Source organism: Agelaius tricolor, unplaced genomic scaffold (assembly GCF_023055355.1).
Source record: "Agelaius tricolor isolate 1412-34295 unplaced genomic scaffold, bAgeTri1.0.p SCAF_5, whole genome shotgun sequence".
Taxonomy (NCBI): Eukaryota; Metazoa; Chordata; class Aves; order Passeriformes; family Icteridae; genus Agelaius; species Agelaius tricolor.
The window spans coordinates 3,518,536-3,534,531 of NW_027269265.1; the positions used below are offsets into that span (position 1 = coordinate 3,518,536).

Genomic DNA, 15,996 nt, shown 5'->3' on the forward strand with positions numbered 1-15,996 from the left:
CTTGTCCTCACTTCACAGCCCAGCTCGCGGAGCTTGCTGTTCATGGTACCTTCAAGGCAAAGCAAAATGGGTCAGTTCTTACCCAGGCAGGAAATCCTGTCAAATCTGAGATCTGATCTGATCCATTAAGTTACTTTTTCTTTCATTTACTGCAGAGAATTTGAAGCAATGAGCAACCAGGTGTTTCCCCAGGCTCCTGCAGGGCAGAGAGTTGTGGCCAGCCAAAGTCAGGGCTTGATTTTAACACCTCAAGCTTTGCACAGAAATTTTCTTCTTTGAAGCCCTGGGTATGTTCTCCCTGTGAGGGGCTTGGCAACATAACAGGATCTTCTCTTCAGCCTTTGGGGTGCACACAGTGAGGGGGGCTCCCCTGTATTGATGTTCAATGGGGTCTAACACTGATTTCCAGCAATAGGCTCCATGTCCTGTAGCTCCTGTGGGTTCATTACAGACTGAACCACAACCATCCTCATCTTTAAAAAAAAAAAAACCAACAAATTTTGGTAGAGCTGCATAAGCTTTGCACAACTTGGATTTATACTAAGCTGATTGGTTCTGGAAGGGTTCACCTGGAACTATTCTTCCCACCTGTCTCAGACACTTGTGAAACTCTTAAAAAGAAGGAAAATCATTGATTTTGTGGCTGGTAGATCACAGATTCAGCCTGTTAGCTCACCCTGCCTGCATTCTCCCAAGCAGTCCATGTAGGAGGACGCCCATTTATCCCAAAAGATGGATCCAACATCCATCCCAAGAGATGGGCTGAGCCCCTGCCATGGTGGGGTTGCCATGGCCTTGCTGTGCTCTCAGGGTTTATCCATGTGCAGCTTTGGCTGGGAGCACCCATATGGTCACCCCAGCCAGAAGCATTTCTTTCAGCATTTTTGTGCAGTATTTTGCTAATTACTGTTTTCCATAATTGTGACAATGACTTTCATTCATAGCACTTAGATGTGTATAAAAGCAGAACTTTCCTCAAAACTCCCTTTTTGTCCAGACATCGCTTAATACGTGGAAATTACACTATTGGCTGCTGTGGTTCCAGCATTTATTTTTATTTTTACCATTTCCATGTCTGCTGTGGGAAAGGAAGCAAGGGTAGCAGTCCTCAGCATCCAAAGATAGGAACCACTTTGTTTTAGCTTTACTTTGGCCATGTTGAATTTTGCTGAGCACGTCTTGGCCGAGCTCCAGGATGCTGGACCAAGCCCACTACATTCAGAGAGAAGTGAATAATTACTACTTTGTGGTGGCAACACGGGGAGGAAGGAAAAAAGTGTTTGCAAAGTGCTTTGAAGATAATGACACCCCCAATTTGACGAGTGACAGTGGTGCAGAACATCCTTAGAGAGCTGGTTAGTGATTAGAGGAGCAGACAAGGAGCACTGTTCCCAACAGTGCCTGGTTTGGACTTCCTTTAAGGAGGGAGTGGTGAAAGGGAGGGCTCAGCCAAAAATAAACGAGCATCTCAAAGGCAGATGGTCCTATTCACAGACCTAAAATTACACCAGTGGAGGGCCAGGCAGGATGAAAGGAATTAGCATCTGGTGGTGAAGGGAGGGCAGTGTCACCCAGGGTGGGTGACCAGATGGCCCAGGCACAGTCGGATGTCCTCCTGCAGGCACTTGCAGCCTTTCCCCACTTGTAGACCTCAATATATTATTTTTATAGTTTGTTGTTTGGTTGTTGGTTTTTTTTTGTTGTTGTTTTTTTTTTCCCCAGGGAGGTGCAGATTCCTCCAGAGCAAATGTGGGCTTTACTGGCAGGAGGCTCAAGTCTCCCAGTTCCCTTTTATGGAGCTGTTCACACCCTGCTCCTGCAGCCACTGCAGCCTGGGGTGAGCAGTGCTGAGAAGCCTTCAGGTCAGGCTGGAATCTTCCAAAGGCACAGCTCTGGGGACAATCCCAGGGACAGGCACATCCAGCCTGAAGGGAAGTCCAGAGAGGTTGAAGCACCCAGTTTCCAAATTAATGTGAAGGTGATCACCATATTTCTCCTTGTGGGAGAGGATTCACTTTGTAGCTGAAGTGAGGTGCAGTGGCCTCTCTCAATGGACTCACAGCTGGTTGTGGCCACTCTTGGGAGCTTGGGGTGCTGTCCTTCCTGCTTCCCAGATGGATCATACAATCACCAGGTTGTTCCAACCCTGTCCAACCTGGCCTTGGACACTTCCAGGGATCCAGGGGCAGCCACAGCTGCTCTGGGCACCCTATGCCAGGGCCTGCCCACCCCCACAGCCAGGAATTCCTTCCCAGTATCCCATCTAGCCCCGCTCCTGACAGTGGGAAGTTGTTCCCCATTGTCCTGTCCCTCCATCCCTTGTCCCCAGTCCCTTTCCAGCTCTCCTGGAGCCCCTTCAGGCACTGGAAGAGGCTCTAAGGTCTCACTGGAGCCTTCTCTTCTCCCCTGGAGCACCTCCAGCTCTCCCAGCCTGGCTCCAGAGCAGAGGGCTCCAGCCCTGAGAGGATCTCTGTGGCCTCCTCTGGGCTCATTTCAGCAGCTCCATGTCCTTCCTGTGTTGGGGGTCCCTGAGCTGGATGCCAGACTCCAGGTGGGATCTCACCAGGGCAGATCAGAGGAACAGCACTCACCAGGGCACCCCCAGAGCAGCACTTTGGAGGGTGTCAGCTCTTGTTCTCAGCTTTGTTTTCCCTGCTTAGCTGGAGCACCAAAAAAGCCTTTTGAAAACCGTGCTGTGACTCCCAATCCAGGTTAAAATGACCTTTTTCAGTTTATTCTTCCCCCTCACATTGTTACTTTGGGCTTGAAGGAGGGCAGTGACCTGGTTCATGGCACTGCCCCACGGAAGGGTTGGATGCAGAGCCTGGTGCTCATCCTGGCAGAGGGGAAACCCTGGCACCCCATTCCCTGTGAGTGCATTCCTATAACGTGACTTCAGACAGTATTTCAGAACTCCTAAGGTTTAAAGCACTGTTGCAATGCAAGAGCAAACCTGAGAACTCAGATTTAAATTTGGGGGGGTGGACTGGATTTGGACCAAGGTTTCTCAATGTTAACTCTCCAATATCTCCCGACCATTGTGCAAAGATCAGGACAGAAATCTCTGGAAGAAGCTGCTCGCTGGTGGTGGTGGTGGGGCTTGCCTTGCTACGTAGCCACATTTATTTTTATTTCACTTTTGAGCTGGTATTCCAGGAAAGCCCATTAAGATCTGGCAGCAGGCTGCTGGGGAGCAGTTTGCTGGAGCTGAGTGTGGACGTGTGGTGCTGGAGGAGCCACTCTGAGGGCTGGGGATGACTGATGGTGCGAGGTGTCAGTGGGGAGGAGGGGAAAAGGGGGATGTTCTCACTCCACTGAACTTCCTTCCTTTGTGTTTCCTATTAAGCCCAGGGAGCAGCGCTGATGCTGCTGCTTTTGCAGCCTTCCAAGCTCCCATCCATTTAATTGTGGATGATTTCATCCCGGCCCTTTTCATGCTGAAGCCAGTGGCCTGCGTCATGCAACAGTGAATTTAGGCAGATTTTATTTGCATGTGAGTCATTGAGCTTTTCCAGCTGAATGTCACCAACTTGGAATTTTTGTCTGATTTTGTTGTTGTTTTTGTCTCTTGGTGTTTTTCCACCGGTCTTTTTTTCCCTGCCCTTTGCTGCCTGCACCCCCTCCACAACCACCCCCCTCCCCTCCCCACCCAGAAAAAATAGGAAAAGACTAAATGGGAGTTTGAGTTGGCAGTGCAAAAGGACAGGATTAGGAATGTTCGGGGAGAGGGGGGGAAAAAGGCTGCTTTATGTTGCTGGGAGGGAAGGACCAGAGCCAAGTCAAATTGAGGGCTCTAATTTGGGAGCGGTGTTATTACAGGTCAGAGGGAGTCAGTTACTGGCTAAATTGGGGGAGCTGTCACATGCCAGGGCTGGAAATGCTGCTCACATGGCTGGGGCACACAGGCTCCTGGGCAACTCAGTTTGATTTTGTTGACAATGTTTTTAAAATTAAAAAAAAAAAAAGAAAAAAAACCCTTTGTTTATTTTCCCTCAAGTATGGGCTCTGTAGCAGCGTCCCTCTGCCTCCACTGCTGGCTCATCCTGGCCCTTGCTGCCCTTTGCACAGAGAAGTTTATAAATAGAGCAACTCCTCCATTATGTGCAGCTTCAGTCTCTTTATTTTTATACTGGAATCTGTTCAATGATTAACAGTTTAAACCATGTGCTGTATATCAATACCTTGCATACCCTTCATAACTTATTTTTAGTATTATTTTTCCCCCTTCTAAATCCTTTATCCATTTTAGGCAACACCGTTATGACATTCAGATAATTTTTTATATATTTATTTTAGCCTTTGAAGGAACTTATCTGCATTTCAATTAAGCTTTTGGTAAAAGGCTCTTTGCAATTGAAATTAAGAAGTCAGAGGAGTATTTCCTCCATGCCTGTGGTTGTGCCTGAAAGTCAGGAAGATTCAGTTGTTTTTATGGATTAAGCTCAAAAAAGAGATACAGAAATTGCATCTTTTATTTCCTTGGCTTCCTGCATCCTAGGAAATTCCACTGAAAATCTGGATTTGAGGGTGTGTGGAGGCATGTGAGCAATATAACCCTGGTGTCAGTGGAAGCAGGCAGTGAACTCATTTCCCACCTGTACCCCAGGCCCCAGAAGCAGCAGAACCAGCAGCGTTTTCCTGTGGCTGAGCTCACGGGCTCCAGGGAGGGATGGGGCTTCTGGAAGCAATCTGCAGCTCCTGTTTAATTATGCTTTTAATCCTTGCTGACCCATGCCATTGCCATGGGCCGGCTGAGCTCAGCTGGCTTTGCACAGAGCCAACAAAAGCCACTTGACCCAGGATCTCACTGGGATATCTTCATCCATCAGACCTGGCACGGCTGCTCTGATATTCCTGTCTGCTCATTGCATGCACAAGGGCTGGTGATTTCCCCTCTGCTCTCCACAGGGGACATGGTTTTGGTGTCATTTCTGCCAGGACAGCCTTCTCAACCCACCCATGGATGGTGCTCCTGCTTTCTCCTGCTCTTGTGCCCCGGCTGGCAGAGGTGGAGCAGCACCTCACCTGACAGTGTCCACAGTGCTGGTGGGGCTGTTGCACCTTTGCATGCTCTCTGGTCAGGTGGGACCCTGGCACTATTTTCCTGAGCTTCCCAATGTCCATCCTCCCCATCTGAAGTTTGGGAGCAGGATGCCCGTGATGCTCAGGGGCTCGGGTGCTCCATGAGTGAAGGGAAACCGGCACTGGGCGTTCTTGTCCAATGTCAGGTTGGCTTCACTCTTCAGGACAGCTTTTGTTGGAGGTTGGTTGGTTTGTGTGCCAAGCATCTGTCCTCCTCCTGACCTTGGGGTGAGAAGCAGGAGGTGGCACCTTGTCCTGCTTGATGTCCCCCCTGGCTCTGAGCTCTCATTTGTGCCGCTGAACCATTCCCCACATTTCTCCGTCCAAGCACTTGTTGGATTTTCACTCTTATCTCCCACCCATTGGCACTGCTGCCATCAGTGTAGACATCACTCCACGCTGGCTGGACTGTGGATTGTGAAATCAGTGAAGCAAATTCCTCTTTCCCAAGGTGTTCTCTGTGCCAGGACTGGCCACGTTGTGTTGAGAAGCTCCAATGCCATCATTCATGTGGTGTAGATTCCCTTGGCACCCGTGGGGCTTTTGATAAGGTTTCCCAGCATGTCATCTTTGCTCTGAGTCAGTGAAATGCTCTCAGCATTGGAAATCTCTGCACTAAATTAAAGTCCTGTTGCTAGGGAGTGTTGTGATAATACAGGGTATTATGCTCTGTAGCAAAAGTGTGCAACAGTACAGCCTAGAAAACAAATCCATAAAACCTCCCGTCGGATGCACAGTGTGAAAATCGAGTGTACTTCAGCTCAGTATTAAATATGTCATGGAAAAAGGCTCCCTCTCCTCCTGAATTTCCTGAAAGTCTGCTTTGGGCTGAAAACTGTAGTGGCTGCAGCCAATTTAGAGAAGGAAAAATCCCTGCTCTTGTTGCTGTCTGCAGAAGCTCCTTAATGATCGTGCCATGCAATTCTCCAGTGCTAAAAATACATCACTTCTGGGTTTGTACAAACAGCCTCCTAATGACTGGAGCTCTGGCAAGCTCAGGAGGCAGAGGGGGAAAATAGTGGCAAAAATATGAAAATCTTACTCATTTCTACTCACAGTGGAGCTGGGCTTTTATGTCCTTGTGGATCTCTGTGGGAGTTTAGGGATGTTTTGGTGAGAAATATTCCAGTTTGCTCTGCATCTGACCAAAATATTGGGTATTCTGCTCCCATTTGGAGTTTACAAATTGGGTGGAGGGTGCTCTGTCTGCTGGTGGGGTTTCATCAGCCTCTTTGGGGTGACAGGATGGAAAGATCTGATTGAGGCTTGTCCTTGAGCCTGGCTTCAGTGCTGAAATTCCCAAATCCTGCTAACACTTCATAGAGCTGCTGTTGCTTTGGAGAGCATAATGGAGAGGGGAACTGCCAGTGACAGCTGAGCTCTCTGCCCAAGGAGAGCTGCCTTTAAAAGGGCAACAAGCCAAGTAGGGCTGGTGTCTTATGCCACACAGGGGTTTTGGAGACAGGAGCAAGGGGTTGTTTGCTTTTTGTTTCCCCAGAACTTACATGTCATACAGTCACCTGCCCCTTGCCTGACGTCCCAAGGAGAATTGTGAGAAATTGTTGAAAGAGTTGCCCAGAGAAGCTGTGGCTGCCCCATCCCTGAAGTGTCTAAGGCCAGGTTGGATGGGGTTTGGAGCAACCTGGTCTAGTGGAAGCTGTCCTTGCCCATGGCAGGGGGTTGGAACTGGGTGGTCTTGAAGGTCCCTTCCAACCCAATCCGTTCCAGAATTCCCTGGAACTGGCTGTTCTTCCAAAGTGAAGAGCAGCAGCCCATGTGCCTCTTGCCACCCAGGTGTGCTGACAAACCCATCCCTCCTGCCTGGGCCCTGGGTGGTGAAGGACTCACCTGTGGCACACAGGGGAACGTTGGGGCCATTGCAGGAAGATTATCTCTTTGGAACATAATTGGGTTTGGTGGTTAAATATTCACTGCTGCATTTAACAAGGAATATTGTGTAATTAATTTACATGGAGCTCCTTAATCTTGGTAATTAGGAATGGAGGAGATGCTCCTTCATGAATTCTTCTGTGCTCTTGTCAGTGCTGAACCACAGAATCACAGATTGGTTTGGGCTGGAAGGCACCTTAAAGATCAGCTCATTCCAACCCTTGCCACGGACAGGGACACCTCCCACTAGACCAGGTTGCTCCAAGTCCTGTCCAGCCTGGCCTTAAATCCTCTCTGTATTCAGAAACACTTTGCTTTTCATGGTTACGTGGCTCTTGCTTTGTTTTTCCAAGTGCTGCCTGCAGTGGGGATTTCCCAGGCCACCACCTTTTGTGGGATGTGCTGCCCCACATTGCTCCATTGCTCCATTTTTTTGCCTCCCTTCCCTGCATCTGCTCTGGTCTGTTCACCTCCCCTCCCCCTTGGAGCTGCTCTGCAGCAGCTCTGGTGGAAAAGAAACATTAAGTACTTTCCTAATGTATTTTTAGCCTCTTAGAGTGTGATGTAGCTGCTGGAAACACGGAGGGGAGCCAGCACCATGTGAACCCAGAGGTTGCTGTGCATCACTGGCGGATTTTCCATCGGGCTCAGACAGAGCCAGGGTGTGAGGTGGGATGTGGCTGCATGTGCCTTGTGTGATGTCTGTCTGTCCTCTCCTTGTGGGAGCTGGTAGACAGAAGGTCCACCTGTCCTTCAGAGAGGTTGTCCACCCTTGAATCTGCCCAGGAAAGGAAAGTGACCAGTCAGGGAAAGGGGAATTGTGTGGTTGCCTTTTTATATCTCATTATAGACCAAAGATGCTGGGGTAGCACTGAGTGTGTTGGAGCTGGAGGTTCAAAGCTGTAGGATTGGGTGCTGTGGGAGGGGCAGTGCAGAGCCCTGAATCCCACACACAGCACTCCCCACGCCCTCCTGGTGTCCAGGGCTTTTCTGCAGGCTGTTCCCAGCTCCTAGCAAAGACTTGTTCCAAGGCAAGAGCTTCACCGGTGATTCCCAATTCCTCCCCAAGCTGGCCTGAATGGAAGGGAGTGACAGCAAAAAGCCACCCACGGGGGTTTATGGGCTTTTCCTCTGTCAGATCCCACATTATCCACTGGGGTGAGCAGTTTTGGTGACCTGTGAGGAAGCTGTGCCCAGGATGCAGAGCTGGCCTGCCCTGGAGGTGCCAGCAGCCGTGGGTCCAGCAGGCACAGCGCTGCTTGGCACGGCTCCTGCTGCCTCCAGACGTGTGGCATTAGGTCCTCCCACCCCTCTGAGGTCAGCCCTGGCTCAGGCATAAATCCAGACCTGGAGCAGGCTCTGAGCCCTTCCTGGAGCCTTCTCCTCTCCAGGTGAGCACCCCCAGCCCTCCCAGCCTGGCTCCAGCCCTTGGAGCATCTCTGTGGCCTCCTCTGGACACTTCACTTGGCTTGTGTTTCACTGTGAAATAAGTTGTGTATAGTAACAGGAGGAGAACCCAATTTCTGCTTTCAAAATGAAATGGTTTGTCTTTGTCTTGGATGGGTTTGGTTGTTTTTTGGGTTCTTTCAAGTGCTTGAGAGCACTTGGCATTATTGTTTTTCCTTGAGGACGAGTCACCTGGTGAGACCATGGTTTATCTTGGATGGGTTTGGTTGTTTTTTGGGTTCCTTGTTGGGATTTATGCTGCAGCCTCACGGATGTGGAGGAGCTTGGAAGCATCACGGGTGTCTTCTCCCCTGTGTTGGCATCAGTCTTGGGGGGATGAGGAGCAGGATTCAGGTTCAGCAGTGTTTCAATGACTGCCTCTCTGCCTGCTGCACTTGGCAGGTCAGCAGTAACGTTTATCACTGAGATGTTTTTCCTTTTAATTAGCGCCGGTCACAATAACGAGGAGGCACATGCTGAAATTCTGATTATTTGGCCTCTGGTAGAGGGAGAAGGCTGCCAGATTTAACAGTGAAGGTATTGATGTGCTCTGGATGGGGTACAGAGTGCTTCCAACAGGATTCTCGCTTCGTTTTCCTTCATGTTGGCCTTTTGAGTGAGGCTGATTTACGAAGGGAATGATGTAAAATTGCCCAAACAAAGTATTGTGACTGGGTCAACGTGCAGGTGCTAATTACTGCAAATAATAATTTAAATCCCTTCAGCTGGAAACACTTTGTGCTTCACCTTCAATCGAGCTGCTGCAGCAGGAGCCAGGGCAGAGGTTTGTGTCTGCAGTACTGTTGGAGAGTGGATTTCTGTGATGGGTGGTGGGCAGCTGGACCACCTCACACACCAGTAAACCCAGTTGTGGGAAGGCTGGGACTGGCAGCAACCTGCCCTTGGCTGATGCACTTGGTGCAAATTCGGACTTGTGGGTGAAATCTCTTGATTTTTTTGGCTCCTCTGCTTTATCTTTGCAGCAAACTGCCCTGTGTGAGGTGGGCTGTGGTTTCTCCACCCCGCTCATAGAATCACTGAATGGTTTGGGTTGGGAGGAACCTTAAAGATCCTCTAGTTCAGAATCTGAAGCAGATGAATTCCAGCATAAAACCAGATAAATTCAACTGGAAATGAAGGCAAACAGAAGTGCTTGGGAGAAACTGGAACAACTAGACATAGAATTCAGGTTTGTCTGATGATGGTCACCCACTGAGAGATGATGCTGTGGCCAAGCTCAGGTTGTTGGGCTGTGTTCATATGCAGGGTCAGGTTTCTTGACCCCTTTTGCCCTGGTGAAGGCATCCAGGGAGCTGGAATAGGTGTGAGATCCTGACTGGAGATGACCTCGTTTGCATATTTGGAGGATTTTGAAGGAAGTGCAGCATCTCCCATGGATGTGTGGAGAAGCTGGTGAGTGGTGATGTGCTGCTGGGTCTTTGCACAGCAGGATGAGTCCAGGTGCTGATTTTTCTGCCTCTTGACAATAAAAAGTGGGTGCCCTCCACATAGCTCTGCCCATCACCCAGATTCAGTTTCACGTTCATAGTCCAGGAAATGGCAAACAATGGGAGCCTCTTCTGGGAGCTGCTGAGGAAGCCTCTTGAAACACCTTCCTGCAAACCCAGAAATAGCCATCTCCTGCTCTGTGGCCACTGATTCCAGGCTCACTGGAAGCACTTGCCAGCTGCCTAAGCATGGTTTGGATTTCTCTTTTGCTGTTGGCCATCCAAGACATGAAAACCTTGGTGTTGTCCATCCCCAGAAAAGCTTCCTTGCCATCTAGGAGCACCCAGCTCCTCTCTCCAGTCCCTGATGCTGCAGTTTGTCACTTTACAAAATCAAGGATCCCAACCTAAACTTTTAGTGCAAATTCCTGGTTTTTCTCCCCAAATACATCTGAGAGTGCAATTCATTGCAGCCCTTCTGGGAAGGTGCTTAGAGGGTGCCCTTCAGATTTGAGCATCTGGTTAATGGTTGGACTCAATGATCTTAGAGGTCTTTTCCAACCTTAATGATCCTATGAATCCCTCTCTTAGTCATTTCTTGCTTGGGCAAATTATCTGAATGGGCTTTTGAGAACTTTTTATGGAAAACTGAAAACAAGGGCATAATAAAACAGTAATTTAAGAGCAATTTGCTGACAACTGGAGCCCTTAAGTGCACTGACTTGGCATTGAGGGGCAATGATACCAAACCTCCTGTGTGAATGTCCTCTTTGTTACTTGGAAGATCCTTGGGCAGTTTTAAAAACACTTCAAGTCTTCAAATTGGTGTCCTTGTTGCTCAGGATAAGCTGTTGTCTGTTTCATAAGGTACACATCACTCATCTCTGAATCACAATCAGCAAATTCATGGAATCCTGGAATGCTTTGGATTGGAAGGGACCTTGAAGACCACTTCATTCCAACCTCCTGCCATGGGCAGGGACACCTTCAACCATCCCAGGCTGCTCCAAGCCCTGTCCAGCCTGACCTTAGACACTGCCAGGGATCCAGGGGCAGCCACAGCTGCTCTGGGCACTTGTGCCAGGGCCTGCCCACCCTCCCAGCCAGGAATTCCCAATCTCCCACCCATCCCTGCCCTCTGGCACTGGGAGCCATTCCCTGGCTCCTGTCCCTCCATCCCTTGTTCCCAGTCCCTCTCCAGCTCTCCTGGAGCTCCTTCAGGCCCTGCCAGGGGCTCTGAGCTCTCCCTGGAGCCTTCTCCTCTCCAGGTGAGCGCCCCCAGCTCTCCCAGCCTGGCTCCAGCCCTTCCTTGGAGCATCTCCGTGGCCTCCTCTGGACACTTCACTTGGCTTGTGTTTCACTGTGAAATAAGTTGTGTACAGTAACAGGAGGAGAACCCAATTTCTGCTTTCAAAATGAAATGGTTTACCTTGGATGGGTTTGGTTGATTTTTGGGTTCTTTCAAGTGCTTGAGAGTTACTTGGCATCATTGTTGTTCCTTGAAGACAAGAAACCTGGTGAGACCCCCACATTCTTCTCCTGTGCTGACAGCTGCTCTTGGCCATCCCTCTCACCAGGGGTGGTGCTTTTAAACTGCAATCTTCTGACCCACAGGTCTCTTCACAAAAACCAAAACTAGAATTAAACCCCTGCAGTTTGGCTCTTCAGGGTTTGTAAATGCAGGCACCAGTGTGCTACTCATGTTGTTTTTTGCAGGGACTGTGTCTGTCCTGCCTTTGTCCATCTGGTCTGGCTTTACATTTGGAAAACTGTGACTGTTCCCAGGACATCATAACCATGAGCCTTGCTGGTGGTAGAAATAACCCCCTCATCCCTCAGAGTAAAGGCAGGAAGGTCCCTCCTGCAGTGCAGCATTAGGGGTGGATCCATCACCACTGGACATGGTGGCAATTAACAAATTAACAGTTTGCAGGGATCCAGCAGTGATTAAGCAGAGAAATCCCTTAATGGATTAATAAATTTACAAATTTCACCTCGTTTTCCAGCCAGAAGCCCCAGTTTTGGGGATGGTGTTGGTCCTATTCATAGCACAAGCACAGGTTGCAGTCTTGGAAGCAGGACCCAGCTATATTTGGAGCTGGATTTATCCTCAGGCATGCTGCACATGCATCAGCTGGGCTGTCTAGCAGCAAAATCCTGTCAGTTAAGTAATCCTTCAGTAGAAGGTAGTTTCACATCCCACCTTCATTCAGCTTCTCATCCAAGAAAACGTCCCATAATAAAAACTGGGATTTTCTGCTTCAGGGGTACCAGCAGCTCCCATCCCTTCCCAGTGCAGGGCTGGTCAGTTGTTATCTTACCTCATCTCCAAAAAGAGATGGGAGTTCAGTGGCAGCAGTGGGCAGGACAGGGATTTTGGGGCATTTCAAGGCAGCAAGGTGGGGGGGGCTCTAACTTTGGGGCTCTCTCTATGCTCGGATTTGCCAGTGACATTGCACAGAGCAGTGAAATCCTCATGATGGGAAGCACCAGGCATCCCTGCAGCAGCATCCAGGAGAATGAATGAGTCTGTCCTGGGAAGCACCAGGCATCCCTGCAGCAGCATCCAGGAGAATGAATGAGTCTGTCCTGAGATTGGTGCCTGTGACCCACCACAGGTATCGTGTCAGGACCCTGGCATGTGGGATCCCAAACAATTCCCAGTCTCAGCTGCCCCAGAGTGTTTGTTCTGGCAGTAAAGGATGGGATATCCCAGATGGCCAGGAGTGCATGGGAGCAGGTGAGGGGCTGAAGGGGGCTCTGGGGTGTTGCCAGCCCCTCTCCCCCTGCCCACAGGCAGCGCCAGCTTCCCTCTCCTGCTCTGCCCTCTCCAGATCCCTCTATTTTCTGGCAGATAGGATTAAGCCTGACCTTCTGCCCCATCTCAGAGAGAGCCAAACCTCTTTCAGATCTAATTATTTTCCATTTCTGTTTAATTGTGCACATCCTGCTGCTGCCTGAGAAGGAGACCAGCTCCCGCCTGGGCTGGGGCACCCAGCCCTTCATCAGCCACAGGCTTCTGTGTCAGTGCTCCATCTTTTTGGGGCTGTGGTTTAAACCCCCGAATCTCTTGGAGGTCCAAGGCAAAGTTCCCAAGAAGCAGCTCTGGCGCCATCCTGTGTTTCCCCAGTGGGGACCTTCGTGCTCAGCTCGGCCCCATGTGAGGAGGAGGAGCCCAGCCACGGCCACCTGCCTCCCTCCTCTTCCTCCTCCTCCTCCTCCTCCTCTCCTGCACCCAGTTTACACCAGACTCAGCTTTTTCTATGTGTATTTTCCTCCTGTGTTTAAGTGGCACCAACTTCTTTGAGCAGTGCATTGCAGGCCGTTTTTTTTTAATGGTCTTTGATTTCTCAGTTTATCTGAGCTGCTACAGAATCCCAGCTGGTGCCAGGCTGGGGTTTGGCTGTGCCAGCCTGAAAGTGCTGCTGAACCACCATGAGAAGGATGATAAAATATCGGGGTGTGACATCCCTCTCTGCAGGAGGATGGGAGAAAATAAAACATGTTTTCAACTCACCAGGCAGCTGACTAAGAGAGAGGGGAGAGATAAATCACATTCATCCCAACAGGAAGCCTTGCCTGGAGCAGGGACATCTGCATATGGAAAATATGGATATGCACTGGTGAGCCTTGAGTCCCACTACACTCGTGTATCCTTTACAGCATCACTTATGCTGAGTGTTGCTCTCCCAAATCCCATTTTTTTAGCACCAAAACAACCTCACAGCATTCCCATGGGCACAGGAGCACACCCAGAGCACCACAAGTCCCCTCTGCTGCAATGCAGCAGTTCCTTCTCCACCAGAGCTGTGCCACGTCGTGTCCCTTGCTCCTTTCGGCACAGGACGGCTCGGGCACGCTGTGCTGGCTCAGGAAGTGGCTCTGGAGGAGGGGGAGCTCTGGAGAAGTAAATACCAGTGCAGAAAGTTCCAGGGAGAGTCTCCAGTGTTTCCAGCAAGCCATCTAGTGGCTTCCTATTAAAACAGTTGCATGCCTTGGAACTGGGAGGGTGAATGTGGAGGGGTGAGTGCTGCTCACCGCCACAGTCGTGTCAGGAAACTGAGGGACAGAGTTTGGCCCCAACTGGGAGAAGTTGCTGCTCTAGCAGCCCTTTTCTGGGTCAGAGATGGTGGGAGGGTTGGGTTAGCTGCTGGCTGGCAGCATGGGTCATGCAGAGTCATAGAATCATGGAATATCATGGAATATCCTGAGATGGAGGGGAGCCACATGGATTGTAGAGTCCAATTTCTGGGTCACAGAATATCCTGAGCTGGACATTGATTTGCTCTTGTGCCTTCCCAAGAGCAAACCTGATGAATGATCCTACAGATGGAGATCCAGACCTGCATTTCAGTGGTGTGGGTTCAGTTACCCTACTCAGAACCACACAGAGGCTATAGGGATAATCAGTGATTTGGAGCAGCTTCTTGTGTGGAATGGATTGAAGACAGCAGACAGGGAGGGAAAACATAAAATTTTGGGGGATTTTTTCAACATTTCACCTGATGAAGCTTTGGGCAGTGTGTTTAAAGCAAGGAGGAAGGAGCATTCTCCAGCACACAGCTCAGTTGTGGCTCCTGTAGCACAGCCTAAGACAGGGCTGGAGATTTGAAGGCTTTGCAGAGGGATTTGGTCAGCACTGGAGGAGAGACTGCCCTGGGGCTGGGGAGTGTCTGTTGGCTGGTCTGGGTAGATTTGGTAGGTGCTTGGAGTTTGTTTTAGCTCTTCAGAGAAACCTCTGGTGATGGAGATCTCACAATGTCCTGGGCTTACAGAAGGCACTTTCATCATGTCCAACCTCATTCATCTTTGCTGCAGTTCAAGTCAGAGAATCATAGAATTGTTTAGGTTGGAAAATCCCTCCAAGATCACTGAGTTCAACCATTCCCCCAGCACTGCCAAGGCCACCACTGACCCATGTCCCCAAGGGCCACATCCTCACAGCTGCTAAATCCCTCCAGAGGTGGTGACTCCAGCATCTCCCTGGGCAGCAGCAGAGGTGGAGAGCAGCTTGTCCATGCCAGTGTTCACCTCTCAGCCAGGCTCAGGCTGCCTGGTGCGGATTTTCTGTGCGTCAATGGTGTCTGACTGAGGTGGTGCTTCCCAAGCCAGGCCCTTGCCCACCTCGTGCTGCACAGCCCTTTGTTCTCACCTGCATGCAGATGTTTGCACCTGCTTCATGCAGATGTTTGCACCTGCTTCATGCAGATGTTCTTTTCACATCTCTTCCAGTCTCATAGAATGTCCTGAGCTGGAAGGAGACCCACAAGGATCATCGAGTCCAGCTCCTGACCCTGCTCAGGACACTCCAATCCCATCCTGTGCTTGAGAGCATTGTCCAAATTGTCCTGGAGCTCTGGCAGGCTGGTGCTGTGACCAGTCCCTGGGGAGCCTGCTCAGTGCCCCACCACCCTCTGGGGAAAGAATCTAAGAACCTTTTCCTGATCTCCAGCCTAAACCTCCCCTGACCCAGCTTCATGCCACCCCTTTGAATCCTCAGCACTGTTTGACCTCTAGTCCAGTTTCCTGGAGTGTTTTCCTTTCTCTTTGCACAATACCTGCATGCTGATCACGTTTATCACATCACCCTTATCACCAGTGACATTCTGGGTGGTGCCAGGCCCAGGACAGGTCTCCTTGCCCAGCACATCCTCTGAGTCTCACAGTGAATCAGCAGCACCAGCTCCCTCCATGTGCTTTTCAGATGAGTTGTGTGCCCACATTAGAGCAGTTTCTCTCTGCTGTGCTGCTGAGGGAGCCATGTGCAGCAGCACCTAATGAATATCAAGATATACAGCACTGCCTGTTCCTCCAGCTATTCACAGGCCAGTTGCTCTGTCGCAGAAGGAAATCAAATTGCTCTTGACAAATGGGTGTCGGCAGTCACTTATCATCTTGTTATCTCCTAAGTGCTTACAAATAGGTTGTTTCATTATTTGTTCCATCAGTTTTCCAGGAGTTCCAGTTAAGTGACCAGTTTGTAATTCCCTGACTTTTCCTTCTGTGTATTTAAATCCAACCCCTAGGTTTCTTTTCTTTCTTTTTTCCTTCTTCTTCTGAAACCTCTCCTATTTGCTGTGCTCTAACAGAGGAACAGGAGCTCTGGGGCTGCTTCCCTCCTTTCCTTTGG

The 15,996-nt window shown here is 49.9% G+C and overlaps 1 protein-coding gene across 6 annotated transcripts in view; it reads left to right on the forward strand.

Annotated features, from left to right (window-relative positions):
* SAMD4A (sterile alpha motif domain containing 4A) overlaps positions 1-15,996 on the forward strand; it is a 103,413-nt gene that overhangs the window by 45,614 nt on the left and 41,803 nt on the right. The gene's annotated exons all lie outside the window — the stretch shown is intronic.